This window comes from Diceros bicornis, chromosome 22 (genome assembly GCF_020826845.1).
Source record: "Diceros bicornis minor isolate mBicDic1 chromosome 22, mDicBic1.mat.cur, whole genome shotgun sequence".
Classification (NCBI taxonomy): domain Eukaryota; kingdom Metazoa; phylum Chordata; class Mammalia; order Perissodactyla; family Rhinocerotidae; genus Diceros; species Diceros bicornis.
In genome coordinates this window covers 34769255-34776607 of record NC_080761.1, presented here as the reverse complement: position 1 = coordinate 34776607, position 7353 = coordinate 34769255, and the positions used below count along the sequence as shown (strand labels likewise).

Below are 7353 nucleotides of genomic sequence, written 5' to 3'. Positions count from 1 at the left end.
TCTGCTATGGTTTTGTTTCTTCTACTCACTGATCCTACTAAAACATGTTCCCAGTTCTTTCTAGTCTTCTTCATACGTCGTAGTTTTAATTCCCCTTTCCATGATTGTCACGCCAGTCTCTTCTACTTTGCCTTCTATTAATTATCCTGTATTATAGATGCTACTATTTAGCAACTACCGAAGTGTCAGAAACACCTTGAAACGAGATACATGGCACATTGTAGACTGTAAGAAATATCGCTTTTTTGAAAATTACCGCTATTTTGCTAACAACTAAGTGACAGAAATAATGGGTCTGGAATTTGAAATTCAAATCAAATCTTTCTGGTTCCAAAGTCAATTATGTTTCTACTATATTTCTGACCTAGTGCTTTTTGTCCTCTATTTTCCCTTCCCTTTACTCTACTAGCTTCCTGAACCTGACGTAACAAATTACTGTAAACTTGGGAACTTAAAATAACAGAAATTTATTCTCTCATAGTTTTGGAAGCCAAAAGTCTGAAATCAGTATCATTGGGCCAAAACAAAGGGTTGGCAGGGCTACCCTCCCTCCAGAAGTTCTATGGGAGAATCCATTCTTTTCCTCTTTCAGATGTTGGTGGCTGTCAACATTCTTTGGTTTGTCATTAGGTAACTCCAATCTCTGCTTCTGTGATCACATTGCTTTATTCTCTTCTGCCTGTGTCAAATCTCCTTTTGCCCCCCTTTTGTAATAATACATCTAAAAGCATTAGGCCTCACTTTATCATCCAGGATAATCTCCCCATTTCAAGATCTTTAACTTAATCCCATCTTTAAAGTCCTTTGTCATATAAGGTAACATCTACAGGTTCCAGGATTTAGGTTGTAGATATCTTTTGGGGAGAGGGTATTACTTAGCCTACCACACACTCTATTCTTCTCCACTCCGCTCATTTCCCAGGTTCTGGTAACCATGCCTTCCCCTCATTCCTTCTGCTCTACAGGGAGCTACAGCTCCTTATTAACTCTGTGGTTTAGCACTATTCCTTGAACTTTCGCTCACCTATAGCTTTGTAAATATCCCCTTTATTAAACTCTTCTTGAATTATCCTAATTTATGTGTTATCTATATTCTTATCGGATCTCTAAAACATCTAAGACATAAAATATAATTTGGAACAGTGGCAAGATGGCAAATAGGAAACCCTGAAATCTCCCTGCCCCCGTATACTTATTTAGTGACTGTACACAGAATAGTTCCCTTTCTGAGAAATCCAGAAACTAATTGAGAGGCTCCTGCAAGATGGGTGAGCGCAGAACCAGCCAGATCAAAGCTGGTAGGAATATATGAGACACTCTTTTACCATAAGGCCCACCCTTGGCACAGTTGGAGGAAACTCTCAGCTCCCAGATTCTTCCTGGGGAGGAAAAGAAGAGATGAAACCATAGGTCCAAAGTTCTGATTTTGTTGGGGGCTTCCTGAGACTTCTGTCTCACCTGTCTCAGAGCTCTGATGAGACCTGGCATACTCTGCTTCCTTGGGGGCCATTGAGAACAAAGACTGTTGTTTGAACTAGCAAACTAACACATGCCACAACCCCATCACCCAGCTCAGCACAAAGCAAGCAGGCAAGAAGTAACCTAGGTCCCAACTTCTCCCAGGGAGGGAAAAAATTGGACCAATACATCCAATGGTCTTATTTTTCCAGCAGTTTTATAAAGCACTGGATTCTGTCTCAACTGTCTCAGAGCACTGATGGGAATTCAGCATACTCTAGATGCTTAGGGGCCACTGAGAACATGATGGCAGTTTGCACCAGCATGAAGGTTTGAAAGGCTGCCCAGTATCTCTGGCTGGGCTGATCTGTATGGGTATTCACCTGCACAAGACCAGTCCATGAAAACTGAGAAAAGGAGCTGTATTGTCTAATGTGCAGAGGCCAACACAAAGAATTAAGGAAAATGAAAAAAAAAAAAAAAAAAAGGAAATACGTTCTAAACAAAAGAGCAAAATAAATCTCTAGAAATTGACTATAAAGAAATGGAGATATATGATTAACCTGAAAGAAAATTCAAAATAACCATCATGATAATACCCAGTAAGGTCATGAGAACAGTGTATGAACAAACTGAGAATTTAAATGGAGATAGACAATATTAAAAAGTATGAAGCATATATCATGGACTTGAAGAACATAATAACTGAAATGAAAAATTCACTAGAGGAGTTGAACAGAAGACAAGATCAAGCAGGAAAAAGGACCAGTGAACTCAAAGACAAGTTATTAGGAATTATTCAGTAAGAGGAGCAAAAAGAAAAATAATAAAAAAGAATGAAGAAAGCCAAAGGGACTTATGGGACACCATAAGAGGACCAATGGAAAAGACGTAGTAGGCTATTCAAAGAGATATGGCCCAAAATTCCCCAAATATGGTTAAGGAAATAGACATTTAGATCTGGGAAGACCAATGGATACCAACAATTGGAACTCAAAGAAAGCCACACCAAGACACATTATAATAAAATGACCAATGTCAAAGACAAAGAGAGAATTATGAAAGCAGCAAGTTAAGTGAACCAGGGAACCTCTATGAGACTATCAGAGGGTTTCTCAGTAGAAACATTGTAGTCTGGGGAGGGGTGGAAGGGATGATATATTCAAAGTGCTGAAAGAAAAAAATTGCCAGTGAAGAATATTATATCCATAAAACTGAACTTCTAAAATGAAGAAGATACAAAGACTTCCCCAGACAAGCAAAAGCTGAGAGAATTTATCACTACTACACTTGACTTATAAGAAATGTTAAAGGGAATTCTAGGCCAAAAAAAAAAAGTGCTAAACAGCAATACAAAAGCATGTAAAAGTATAAACTCTCTGGTAAAGGTAAATATATATCAAATACAGAATACTGTAATACCTTAATGGTGGTGGATAGATCACTTTTAATTCTAGTATAAAAATTAAAATGCAAAAGTTTAAAAATAAGTATAACTAGGGTTTGGCCTGGTGGCATAGTGGTTAAGTTCAGTGTGTTCAGCTTCAGAGGCCCGGGTTCATGAGTTTGGATCCTGGACGCAGATCTCCACCACTCATCAAGCCACGCTGTAGTGGTGACCCACATACAAAATAGAGGAAGATTAGCACTGATGTTAGCTCAAGGCCAATCTTCCTCACCAAAAAAATAAAAAATAAAAAATAAACTATAACTATAAAAATATGTTAATGGATACATAATATAAGTCAATGTGAATTGTGTCATCAATAATAGAAACTGAAGGGGAGAAGGAAAAGTATAGAGTTTTTATATGCTATTGAAGTTAAGTAGTTATCAGCTTAAAATACTGTTATAACTATAAGCTGTTTTATGTAAGCCCCATTATAACCACAAAGAAAATATCTATAGAAGTTACACAAAAGATAACGAGAAAGAAATCAAAGCATATCAAAACAAAGAAAAAAATCAATAAACACAAAGGAAAATAGCAAGAAAGAAAAAGAGGGACAAAAAACTAGAAGGCAAAGAGAAAACAATTAACAAAATAGCAGTAACAAGGAATTCCCTATCTATAATTACTTTACCTATAATTACTTTAAATGTAAATGGATTAAACTCTGCAACCCAAAGACATAGAATACCTGAAAGGATTAAACAAAATAAAAAAACCCAAGATCCAACTATAAGCTGTTTAAGGGGACTCACTTCAGATGTGAAAATACATATGGACTGAAATTCAAGGGATGGAAAAAGATATCCATGCAAATTGTAACCAAAAGAGGGCTGGTATTACTTATATCAGACAAAATAGACTTTAAGTCAAACACTGTCACAAGAGACAAAAAAAGATATTATATAATGATAAAGGGTCAATTCACCAGGAAGATATAACAATTATAAATATATTTGCAGCCAACATCAAGGACATATAAATATACAAAGCAATTTGACAGAACTGAAGGGAGAGAGACAGCAATACAATAACAGTAAAAGACTTCAATATCTTTCAACAATGGATATAACATCCAGACAAAAAAAATCATTAAGGAAATAGCAGGCTTGAACAGCACAATAGACCAATGGACCTAACCAACATATACAGAACATTACACCCAACAGCAGCAAAATATACGTTCTTCACATGAACACACGGAACTTTCTCCAGGATAGATCACATGTTAGTTCACAAAATAAAACTTTAGAAATTTAAGAAGATTGAAATTACACCAAGTATCTTTTCTGACCACAAAGGTATAAAACTAAAAATAAATTGCAAGAGGAAAATAGGTAAATTCAAAAATATATGGAAATTAAACAAATCCCTCTTGAAAAATCAATGGGTTGAAGAAGAAAATCAAAAGAAACATTAGAAACTATCTTGAGACAAGTTAAAATGAAAACACAATCGACCAAAACTTAGAGGATGTAGTAAAACTTAGAGGAAGTAGTTCTAAGGGGGAAGTTTCTAGCGAAAAATGCCTACATTAAAAACAAAATCTCAAATAAATGACCTAACTTTACACCTCCAGGAAGAACAACAAACTAAGAACAAAAAGAAAAAATTAAATCCCAAGTTGCAAAAAGGAAGGAAATAATAAAGACTAGAGCAGAAATAAATCAAATAGAGCTAAAATGACAACAGAAAACATCAATGAAACTAAGAATTAGTTTTTTGAGAAGATAAACAAAATTGACAAATCTTTAGCTAGACTAACCAAGAAAAAAAGACAGAGGAGTGCTCACTTCATCAGCACATACACTAAAATTGTAGTGACATAGAAAGGTTAGCATAGCCCCTGCACAAGGATGACACACAAATTCATGAAGCATTCCACATTAAAGAAAAGAAGGAAAAAGAGAGAAGACTCAAATAAATAAAATCAGAAATGAAAGAAGAGGCCTTATAACTGCCACCACAAACATTAAAAAGATCGTAAGAGACTACTATGAACAATTATACACCAACAAACTATATAAGCTAGAAGAAATGGATAGAAACACACAACCTACCAAGTCTGAATCATGACGATACAGAAAATCTTAACAGATCAATAAGAAATAAGGAGATTGAACCAGTAATTATAAACCTCCCAAAAATGAAAAGTTCAGGACTGGAAGCCTTCACTGGTGAATTCTAGTAATCATTTAAAGAAGAATTAACACAAATCCTTATTAAACTCTTCCAAAAAAACTGAAGAAGGAATGCTTTCAAACTCATTCTATGAGGCCTGCATCACCCAATACCAAAGCCACAAAAAGAGATTACCAGAAAAGAAAACTAGAGGCCAAATCCCTAATAGACATAGATGCAAAAATATGCAACAAAATACTAGCAAACTGAATTCAGTAGAATATTAAAAAGATCATATACCATGATCTAGTGGGATTTATTCCTGGGAGGTAAAGATGGTTCAACATACAGAAATCAACTAAAGTGGTACACCACATTAACAGAAAGAAAGATAAATAACATAGGATCATCTCAATAGATGAGAAAAAGCATTTTACAAAATTTGACATCTTTTCATGATAGATATTCTTAAGAAACTTAAAGTTTAAAATTACCTCTGTTTGCCAATCACATGATATACAAAACCCTAAAGACACTATAAAAATTACTCTTAGATCTAATAAAGGAATTCTTTAAAGTTGCAGGATTGAAAAATAATACAAAAATCAGTTGCATTTCTATAAATTAACAATGAGCTTTCTGAAAAGGAAATTAAGAAAATGATCCGATTTATAATAACACAAAAAAATATACATGGGAATAAACAATTAAGGAGGTGAAAGACTTGTACACTGAACATTACAAAACAGTGATGAATGAAATTAAAGAAGACTCAAACAAATGGAAAGACATTCCATGTTCATGGATCGGAAGACTTAATATTGTTAAAATGTCCATACTACCCAAACTGATCTTGAATTCAATGCAATCTTTATCAAAATCTCAACGGCTTTTTTTAATAGACAAATAGAAAAAAAAATTCTAAAATTCATATGGAACCAAAACGACCCCAAATAGTCAAAACAATCTTGAGAAAGAAGAAAAAAGCTAGAGGCATCACACTTCCTGATTTCAGAATATGTTACTACGCCACATAATAAAAACAGTATGTACCGGAGTAAAGACAGACATTGAGATCACTGAACAGAATAGAGAGCCCAGAAATAAACCCATGTATATACGGTCAACTGATCTTCAACAAGGGTGCCTTGGGGAAAGGATAGTCCTTTCAACAAATGCTGTAGGGAAAACTGGATATCTACATGAAATAGGATGAAATTGGACCCTTATCTTACACTATACAAATCAACTCAGAGTGGATTAAAGACTTGAACATAATACCTGAAAATGTAAAATTTCTAGAACAAAACAGGAGAAAAGCTTCAAGACATTGTCTTGGCAATGATTTCATGGATATCACATCAAAAACACAGGCAACAAAAGCAAAAATAAACAAGTGGGACTACATCAAACTAAAAAGCATCTGCACAGAAATTTTCTTTATGAAAATGCATACAAAGTTATTTTTCAGATCTTGTTCAGATTTGTGCTGAATTTGCTGTTAATCTCAAATAGTACTGTTATCATTTGAGATAGCTCTCTTTGGTTAAATAATAAGTGAGCTGCTGTCCATTAATCTCTTTAAGTAGAATATAACATTGAAGTTTCCATTTGGGGGAAAAGATTTATCTAATGATGCAGATTTGAGTAACTGGTTATGCATTTTCAATTGAAAAGTGAATAATCATTACGTTCACCTGTCTAATGTCAGGGCAAATAAATTGGTGCTGTTGACCTTCAAGGTGTGAACAGAAATGATTCTTCAGCTAGTACAATGGGACAGAAAAAAAAAACATAGCTACAGATGCCTCAACTTTATTGTAAGGAACCCATAATAATAGAATGCAACATATACCATATACATGATTGATTTTGAAAGTACCCCCTTTAGACCAGCCTGTGGGTTGACTTCCTAATCCAATTAAAAAATGGAAATATAATTGGAACATGTAGTTAACAAAATTAGCCTCTCTTAAGGGAAATATGTTTGACTGTTCCTCAGGCTATTTTATGTGTGACTTACTGATCAATGAAATATAAGTTTCTTGGAAACCAGACAAATTTAGAAACACAGGGCAGAAAGGAAATCTGGAGGTTATCTTGTCTACCTCATCTACCCAGAAGTCTAGCCTTAAGTCAAGCAATGAGGAAGTGTTTCTTGAGTGAAGAAACATGTCTTTGTCTTATTAAACCGTTGCTGCTCATATGGATGAATGTCTGCACAAAAATCAATGACAAATGTGGGATGATTTATCTGGAATGTATCCTCTTTCTTACACACCTAATAGTGTAATTACCTTTAAATACATTTCTTAATTTTATGG

General features: G+C 34.6%; 1 non-coding gene across 1 annotated transcript; it reads left to right on the top strand.

Moving 5' to 3' along the window:
• Positions 1 to 4693: 4693 nt before the first annotated feature.
• LOC131420278 (U6 spliceosomal RNA) lies at positions 4694 to 4799 on the top strand. Its single transcript, XR_009223508.1, has one exon. It is a non-coding gene; the product is annotated as a U6 spliceosomal RNA (small nuclear RNA).
• Positions 4800 to 7353: the final 2554 nt, after the last annotated feature.